Source organism: Oryx dammah, unplaced genomic scaffold, assembly GCF_014754425.2.
Source record: "Oryx dammah isolate SB20612 unplaced genomic scaffold, SCBI_Odam_1.1 HiC_scaffold_4, whole genome shotgun sequence".
Lineage (NCBI taxonomy): Eukaryota > Metazoa > Chordata > Mammalia > Artiodactyla > Bovidae > Oryx > Oryx dammah.
The window spans coordinates 10,918,895-10,928,102 of NW_024070188.1; the positions used below are offsets into that span (position 1 = coordinate 10,918,895).

The 9,208-nt window shown below is 39.9% G+C and overlaps 1 pseudogene; it reads right to left on the bottom strand.

Moving 5' to 3' along the window:
- Positions 1 to 4,460: 4,460 nt before the first annotated feature.
- LOC120863098 lies at positions 4,461 to 8,681 on the bottom strand (annotated as a pseudogene).
- Between the last annotated feature and the right edge of the window lie 527 nt (positions 8,682 to 9,208).

The window sequence follows — 9,208 nt, forward strand, 5'->3', positions numbered from 1 at the left end:
GGCGGCCGGGGGGCGGGCGTGGGTGGCGAGAGGGGGTGGACGCGGCGGGAGGAGCCGGCGAGGAGCCGGCGTCCCCAGCCGGGCAGCCTGCAAGAAGCGCTGAGTCATGGTAGGCGATCAGGCGAGAGGCGAGCGAGGAGGAGGAGGAAAGCGAGGCCCTGGTGGCGCCGCTCCCTTCCACAAGCCCAGGGTCCCCGCGCTCGCCATCGGTTTACAGTCGCAACCGTCCCGGCCCATCCCTGCGTGCGGGACGTGCTTCCTATGGAGCACCTAAAGGGCGGGGGGAAAGGTCAGGCTCCCCCGCCCGGCCCGGGGGTACCATCACCCCAGGCCGAGGTGCCCCCCGCAGCCGCAGGGAGGTTGAGAAAGGATGGGAAACCCAGAGCCTTGGGCAGAGGACTGCTGCCCAGGCACAGAGGGAGACCGGGGCGGGGGGAGCTCTTTGCAAAAGACCTCAGCTGACCGATGACAATCAGACGTCATCTTTAATTGATCTAATTCATCTAAGCGTCTCCTATCAGACGATTCCAAACTCTCTATTCACAACTCTGGATGCCTGCCAGGGCCGGAGGAAGCTTTCAACCTTGACCCAGAAAGCCTCGGCCCCGGGTAGAACTGGGAGACAGGCCAGAGAGGAGAGTGCCATCCCTGGGAATTTTATTTTAATGCTTTCATTAAAAGACAAGGTGCAAATGTTAGATCCTAATGAACAGTCACGTTTTTCCTGTGTACGTTGTTCCTAAAAGTTTTGGAGACCAGGATGTTTAAGAACCTGCCTCTCTGAATGATGATAATAAAGCCCTCAATCTTTAAGGGCTTCAGTTTCTTCTTTGGTAAACCAAGAAAATCCGAGTAAAAGATCTCCCAGCGCTGGAATTCTGTTATTGATATTTATACTTTAAGTTTCAAGGAATGCTGAAGTAGTCATATCACAGGCAAAAGGGGTGTCCAACACGGCACACACTAAAAGCTTTCTGGGACCCAGTTTCCTTTCCAGTTAATAGGATGGCTGGTTTCTGCCCTGTTCCTACCTAATGACTGTATAAAAAGGTGTGTTTGGGATTCAGTATTTGATTTTATATCCCATTTCAGTATTCTTGCCTGGAGAATCCCATGGACAGAGGAGCCTGGCAGGCTATGGTCCATAGGGTTGCAAAGAGTCACACAGAACTGAAGTGACTTAGCACAACACAGCAACACATTTGATTTTCTATATCCATAAACTAGACATTCAACCAAAGAGTTTTATTTCTAATTATGTTACTTTTCCTTACCAGAAAGATTTGTTGTTTTTTTGCCACACATATATCCAGCAGTTTCTTAGTCCTGGTCTTTAAATTATCTAGAATCAGTTGCTTTTTAATAGGGAATATTTGTGTCACAGAATTCTTTCGATTCCTTGCATTTGGGTAACACTTTTCACTGTGAGTTATATAATACATAAATAATTAACCCAGCAACATCTGAGAAGAAGGTATACTTTACAAAACTCACTCTCTTAAATTAACTCAGGCACATTACAATTAAAAGTATTTCATGGAAGACAAAAACAGTTCAATGACAGGCTTGGAAACAAAACACAAGATGCTGAAAGAGAGACAAAAATGTGAGTACAACAGAACCTTATTATAACACAGCTCTTAGTACATAAATTTACATACGCTATCTGTCTAGTCCTAGTTCTGTGATATATTTATAGATAGAAAAGCTGATGTAAATACAGAGTAGTCCCAAAGAGTGTGTGGGCTTATCCCCCAAGCCATTATTACAGAGGGATTACACGATCCTGCCAATGCAGGTAAAGTTCACATCTCTCTTCCATTACACTTATTTCTCTCTTGAAAAAAGCTCCAACCCTCCAACCCTCTAGGGATGAGGCCTAGCTGGGAAAACCATTTTGTATATCCATGTGCAGTACCAAAACTTCTGGAAAGAACCTATTTTTCCACCTGAATGTCAACTAGGAAGGACACCAACTTTTTCAATCCTTTTTAAAGGTTTTAAAGTTAGGTTTTATTGCAAAAAACATGTAAAAAAAAAAAAAAACCCAAACAACAGAAAAGAAACTTCTGTTAGAATTTTCCTTGTGAGAAACTACGGTCACTCTACACACAGTTGATCAAAAATGGGTGTGATTCACAAACAAGGGACTAGAGTCTGTAGTTTCTGATGCTCTGTGAGAATACTATATGAAAATCAGATTTTTTTGTTGCCCAAGTTTGATGCACAATGAACTGTAATCATATTTAAGTATGATTACAGCATTTCTACCTAATGTTACGGTTTCACATAGAGAAAATTCAGGAAATACCTAATAGTACATGTAACATTTCAAATGTAACTTTCATGAGAATAAAAGATAATCTAACAGAAAAAAAGATGTAGCTCTATGATGGTTTGTGATATTAAGTAAATGATTTTGTATGTCTTCACACAAAAACACATTACTGTTATGTAAAATAAGTTCCGTTTTTTTTTTTTTTTTTAGTTGAATATCTTAACATGCCTGATTCTTGGTTTGTTTCTGTATGATGCAAAAAACTTTGACCTTTTAGGGTTCTAATTTTGAGAATTCCAGTGTTCAATATTTTAAGAGAAAGTCTACCAGAGTGGCTGACCCTACCAGTTCAGAATCAAGAGTAGGCACCTGGGGGACTTCCCTGGTGGTTCAGTGGCTTAGACTCCTAATACAAGGAGGCCCAGGTTCAATTCCTGCTCAGAGAACTAGATCCCACATGTCGCAACTAAGAGTTCACATGCCAAAACAAAGATTGAAGACGCCATGTGCTGCAACTAAGACACGGCGCACCCAAGTAAAAATATTTTTTAAAAAACAGACAGCTGACTCAAACGTGGCCAGCCCCAGTGTAACTGGCAACCATGGCGAGTTGACTTTTTACCTACATACTGCAGTGAGAACAGGACTTGAATGAGTGCTAAGATGGAGGTGGCAACAGTTGGCCTCCACCCATCCTAGGTGGTCAGCTGGGACTCTAAGAAGGTGACATGTTAACAAAAGAAAGAGTTTATTAACTAACACACACAGCACACATCCAGGAGAAAACTGAAATGAAGAGTGGCTAAAGCAAATATCCTAGAACTGCAGCCAACAAAGAACAATAAATCGGTAGAGAAACGACATGACAAGGAAAGCTGTTTTAGGCTTCCAAGGGCAGCAAACTGTAGGAAGATAAACACATGAGAAGAAACTAATAGAATAAGATTTGTTTGTAGATTCCTCTGGTCCTCATATTTTGGGGTGACAACCTGGCTTTACCTGACTCTAAGGAATCCCTGATGAACCAAGCTAGTAGTTATTGGTATTTGAGTGTTATAGTAATAGGTGAAATGGGTACGTGAGTCATTTCACTAGGAGGTTTTAAAGAGATGTACGCTTATTTTGGTGGTGGTTTAATCATTAAGTCATTTTCGACTCTTGTGACCCCGTGGACTGTAGCCCTCCAGGCTCCTCTGTCCACGGGATTTCCCAGGCAAGAATACTGGAATGGGTTGCCGTTCCCTTCTCCAGGAGATCTTGCTGACCCAAGGATCAAACCCCTGTCTCCTGCTTTGCAGGCGGATTCTTTACCAACTGAGCCACCAGGGAATCCTTGTACCCTTATTTTAATCTATTGGAAAACAAAAGTCTATGCAAAAGCCCCATCCTCTAAGGCAGTGGTCCCCAACCTTTTTGGCACCAGGGACCGGTTTCATGGAAGACAATTTTTCCACAGACTGGGATAGGGGGATGGCTTCAGGATGATTCAAGCACATTACATATATTGTACACTTTATTTCTGTTATTACATCAGCTCAGGCATTAGATCCTGGAGATTGGGAAACCCTGCTCAGGGGGACCCTACAGGATGTCTAGAGCTCCATAGAACACAACTTTTTTTGAAGAAAGTAATATCCCTTTTTATTAACCCTTAGAAAGCATTATCTCTACTGTTAGGAATAATGTAATACCACTTCATTCTTATTATATATTACAGTCATTAAATATATATGAAAACATATACAAAAATACAGATAACTGCATGCTGACTTCATAATTTTGGGGTAAGTCCATAGACTGAGTCAGAACATGCATAAATCATTTATAGCTTAACTGTTCATTTATACCTGAAAAAGTTTTCATTAAGCATGCTAATAATTTTTAAATGATGTAATAAAAATGTGCTTGCAGTATTTGGCTGAATTGCATTTGGAAAAATAAGCTTGCTGTTTCATCTATTTCAATACTAGTATGCTCTGGATCATATTATACATGTACAGAAACCTAGAAGAGCATAAATCTCCCCAAAGAAGACATTATTTAGTCTTTGTCACTGGTATGTATGTATCTGTGAAACATTTTATCACTGCAAACATCAGAAGTTTCAAGATGGGGCACTGGAAGAGGTATATACTCTACTACAACGATGCTGAATACTTCTTCACAATGCCTCTTCATGATGTCAGTCAACTGGAAGTGGGAGTTTATCAAAGAGTTGCTTGATATTCATCATTTCTTGGTGACATGAACTGGGTTTTTCAGGTTACATTGGCTGGGTTTACCAATGTTTTTAACTTTTCTACCGTAAGAGAACTGACCATTAGAGCAACTTAAAGGTAGTAATCTCCATGCCCCTGAAGACAAATGTCTCTATTAGCACCACTGTTAGGACCCTTGTTGGAAGTCAGCAATTGAACTCAGTGTTACCTGCCAGTTTCTGCTGAATGGTAACAGTGGTGGACAAAGATAAAGCTCCTCCCTGAAAAAGGCCCACCCCAAATAATAATCTTAAAAGGAATAAAGGAATACTCTTCTTCACCTCTTGCTCTATCAAAGCTTTTACATTTTCTGCTGGCTGTTTAATTCCAGGTTTATCCTGCTATGAATCAAGCCCAATAATATCAAACCAAGAAGGCACAGCCATGTTCACATTTAATGGAAGAGATTAACAGACACATGCAGGTAGGTATATTTGATATGTGAACTTCTGATACCCGCAAAGGCTTCTTGCCCCTCCCACACCCTGTATCTACCCACCCGTGCAGGAAAATCACAGCAGTGAGCTTTCCAGGGTGAGCAGGGTGAAGAACTAAGTAGACATACCTAAGGCTGAAAAGAAAGCATGGTCAGGCCTCCTGTAGCCCCAGTTTAAAAACCAAGGATCTAGGCCAGTGGTTTTCAATCTTTTTCCCATATTAGAATCCCCTGGGGAGATTTAAAAACACTCTTGACTGGACCCAGAGTTGTTGATTTCATTGGTCTGGGTGGTAACTTTATCACCAGGATTCCGTGCCCCAAGGTCCCCAGATGATCCTAATTTGCAGCCAAATTAGAATTCCAGACCCCTGGTTTAGAAGAATGTTTATCACACTTTTGTTTGCATCAGAATCAGTTGCAAGGCTTCTTAAAGCAGGGCCCCACCTCCAGAGTCTCTGATTCATAAAGTGGGAGGTAGAGCTCCAAAATTTGCATTTCTAACAAGATCCCAGGTGATGATATTGATGGTAGTCAAGGGACCACATTTTGAGAACCAATGGTCTAGAGCAGCGCTATCCAAAAGAAATGTAATGTGAGCCGTATACATAGTTTAAAGATTTCCAAGTAGCCAAGTTTTTAAAAAGTAAAAAAAAAGTTGAATTTTATTTTCATCATATATTTTATTTAACCTAATACTATATCCAAAATATGAGTATGTCAATTTGTTATGAATGTAAAATTAATGACATGTTTTACATTTTTCGTTTGTACTGTCTTTGAAATCTAATGTGTATTTTATTTTATACGTAAAGCACATCTCAATTTTGACACCCAATTTTCATCAGAAGTACTTGTTCTCTACTTAGATTTTATAAAATTTACAGCTGAAATGGTAGATGCATATACCCAAGTTGCTGCAAACATACTTGAACTTTTGAGTTTTATATTTAAATTAAAATCTTCTTTTCCATACTTGAAAAAAATCTAAGACTGCTTGGTCTACTGAAGGTTAACCATTACCATTTCCTACCTGGGACTTCCCAGGTAGTCAGGGCCAGGGGTATAGTTTCAGTCCCTGATCAGGGAGCGAATATCCCACTTGCCTTGCAGCCAAAAAAACCAAAGCATCAAACAGAAGCAATACTGTAACAAATTCAATGAAGACTTAAAAAATGGTTCACATAAAAAAACAAGACAAAAAAGCATTACGTATCTGTATAGGCAGTTTCCAAATTGGTAATGAATTATGTTCCTAAAGTTCATGTGTAAGTCAGTGATTTAGAAATCATATCGCATTTTTTGTGGCCATAATACAACAAATGCTTCCATGCTAGTTTTAAAAGCCTGTGCATTCACACTTAGATGTTCAGTCATGTCCAGCTCTTTGCTACCCTTTGGGTTGTAGCCTGCCACCTCCTCTGTCCAGGCAAGAATACTGGAGTGGATTGCCATTTCCTTCTCCCCTTAAAAGCCTATTAACACATAATGTTGGAAATATCATACAAAGAATAAAAGAGTCTTCCTAAAGTTCTTTAAAAATAAAATATTTCTGAATAAAATGTCTGACAAGTTCCAAATTAATATTCCATGAGTAGAGTTATCTTTCTGTATACCCTGGGGAAATAGAATAATAATATAAACATTTGTTTCTCAGTAGATATGAACTATGTCATTTGCTTTAAAAGGCAGAATCAACTCTAGCCACATCTGGTTTGAAATAATAATTGTTCTATCTCACTGCATACATAAAGGGCATTCATACAACCTGGGCCTTAAAAAACCCCACAGGAATATTCCCAAATGCAAAATATAGTTCAGATTTTCTATCCTAAAATTTAAAATAAAGACTAGTTCTAAATTTAAATGCTCTTGCTCAAAATCTTCTCCACCTCACTCCTAGTAGAAGCCAAAGTCATTAGCTGACCTACAAGGCCCCATAGAAACTGTTCCAGTCCCTTTATCTCTGTGGCTTTATTACATTTATCTACCCCCTCCTCTTTCCTGTTGTTCTAACTGACTGTGACTGTCTTACTTTTCCCCAAACAGAATACACACATCCCTGCCTCGTGGCCTTTGCTCTTGCTGGTCCTTCTCTGGAGCACTTGTCCCCTACATATCTACATGGTTTCCTCAGTCCCTTCAAGTCTTTGCCCAAATGTCATTTGTCAACTAAGGCCTTCACTAACCATGCCATGGAATACAGCAATCACTATTCTTCCTTTACACATCTTCCTTACTCTCTATAGGTCTTCCTTACTTAATTTTTCTCCATAGAACTTTTTATATTTAAATATATTATGCAATTCACTTACTAGTTTATCATCTCACTACTATGAATGTTCACATGTCAACTCCATAACAATGGTGATTTTACATCTTTTGGTCTTCTCTGTGAAACCCATCACTTCTTTGTTCCAGAACTCCACATAAAGAACTTTTCTAACATTTCATGATCTATTTATTCATATACACTTTTCTTTCACAAGTATTTATTTGACTATCTTCTTTAAGTCTTTGGCATAAAGGGCATAGATCCTTTCCTCTTTGGCAAAAGATTTATCTAGAAATAATTAATGAGCCACCAGAATTGGACATAGAAAATTCAACATTTCGTATAATCCTTGGTTTTCAAACTGTTCTTGAAAAATTTGCTTACTATATTCCTAGAGAATGGCATAAATTTGATTGAGACTGTTCTCTGATGAATAGTCATTTGGATTGTACCATTGTATAATGTTTTAGGGCCTTGTAAAATTATATCTACTGTCAATAAAATTTCTGTGCATTAATAACATGTATTGTTTGGCTCAGTTGATAAAAGAGTCTGCCTGTATAGCAAGACACGTGGGTTCAATCCCTGGGTTGGGAAAATCCCCTGGAGAAGGAAATGGCAGCCCACTCCAATATTCTTGCCTGGAGAATTCCATGGACATATGAGCCTGGAGGGCTACAGTCCATGGGGTCACAAAGAATCAGACATAACTGAGTGACTAACACACACACAGTTTACTCAAATGGTAAAGAATCCACCTAGCAGTGCAGGCAATGCAGGAGACATGGGCTTAATCCCTGGGGTGGAAAGATGCTCCTGGAGGAGGAAATGGCAATCCACTCCAGTCTTCTTGCCTGGGAAGTTCCATGGACAGAGGAGCCTGATGGGCTACAGTCCATGGAGTCACAAAGAGTTGGACAAGACTGAGAACACACACGTACTTACTGTATTATTTAAAATGTAAAGTTACATATATTATGAAAAAGACCCAGCTCAATATTTTTGCTATTCATTTTCATTGAATTAATATTTTACCACTTCCTTACATTTGCTTTATTCAACCTAGATAAAAACTACCTCCCATCATTGTCAAGAATAAATCTATATCATTGCTTCCAGTGAAAAGGGGGTAGGTTAGAGTAGTTGATGGCTGTCCAGACACTTCTCTTTGTCTCTCTCTGTTCAAGTACTCTCAAGCTCTCTCCACAGGGTCTCTCATTCTGGGTTAATTTGGGTCCTCATGGCATGGCAGCCTCAGGGCAGTCAAACTGCTTATTTGGAGATTGAAGACTTCCAGCACAAGTATTCCAGGGTAGAAAAAAATGCTCTTCCTTTTGATTATTTACCCTTGTCCCTTCTCCATACTCTCTTGATGTAGTCACAAAAACCCATCTCAATGGGAAGAGCACCAAAGCCACACTGGAAGAAGAGCATGTATGATAGGAGATTTGCTGCAACCATTTGGAAAATACAACCTGCCACATAAGAGTGCGAAGAAATCTATTAGACTGCTTGTTCCCATCACTTTTTTAAGGATACTAGAAGATATAAAATACACAGTGTGTGGTACACTTGATACATACAAGTTATTGACACTGATTGAAAATGTGCATAAGGAAATAAGTTGAGAAAAATTTATTCCAGAAAAGTAAACTAGAGGTTAAGCCATAGTTCAGTTTAGATATAGACCCCAACCCTTACTATATCTTCAGTATATCAGATGCTGGAGTCACTGATGATTATCGTGAATACAAGATTTCAAAGTGCTTTCTAAAATTGTTTTCAGCGTGATTTCAGCTCAGTTCAGTTCAGTCGCTCAGTCATGTCCGACTCTGTGACCCCATGAATCGCAGCACGCCAGGCCTCCCTGTCCACCACCAACTCCCGGAGTTTACTCAGACTCGCATCCATCGAGTCAGTGATGCCATCCAGCCTTGGTATATTTTCTTTCAATATTTTGA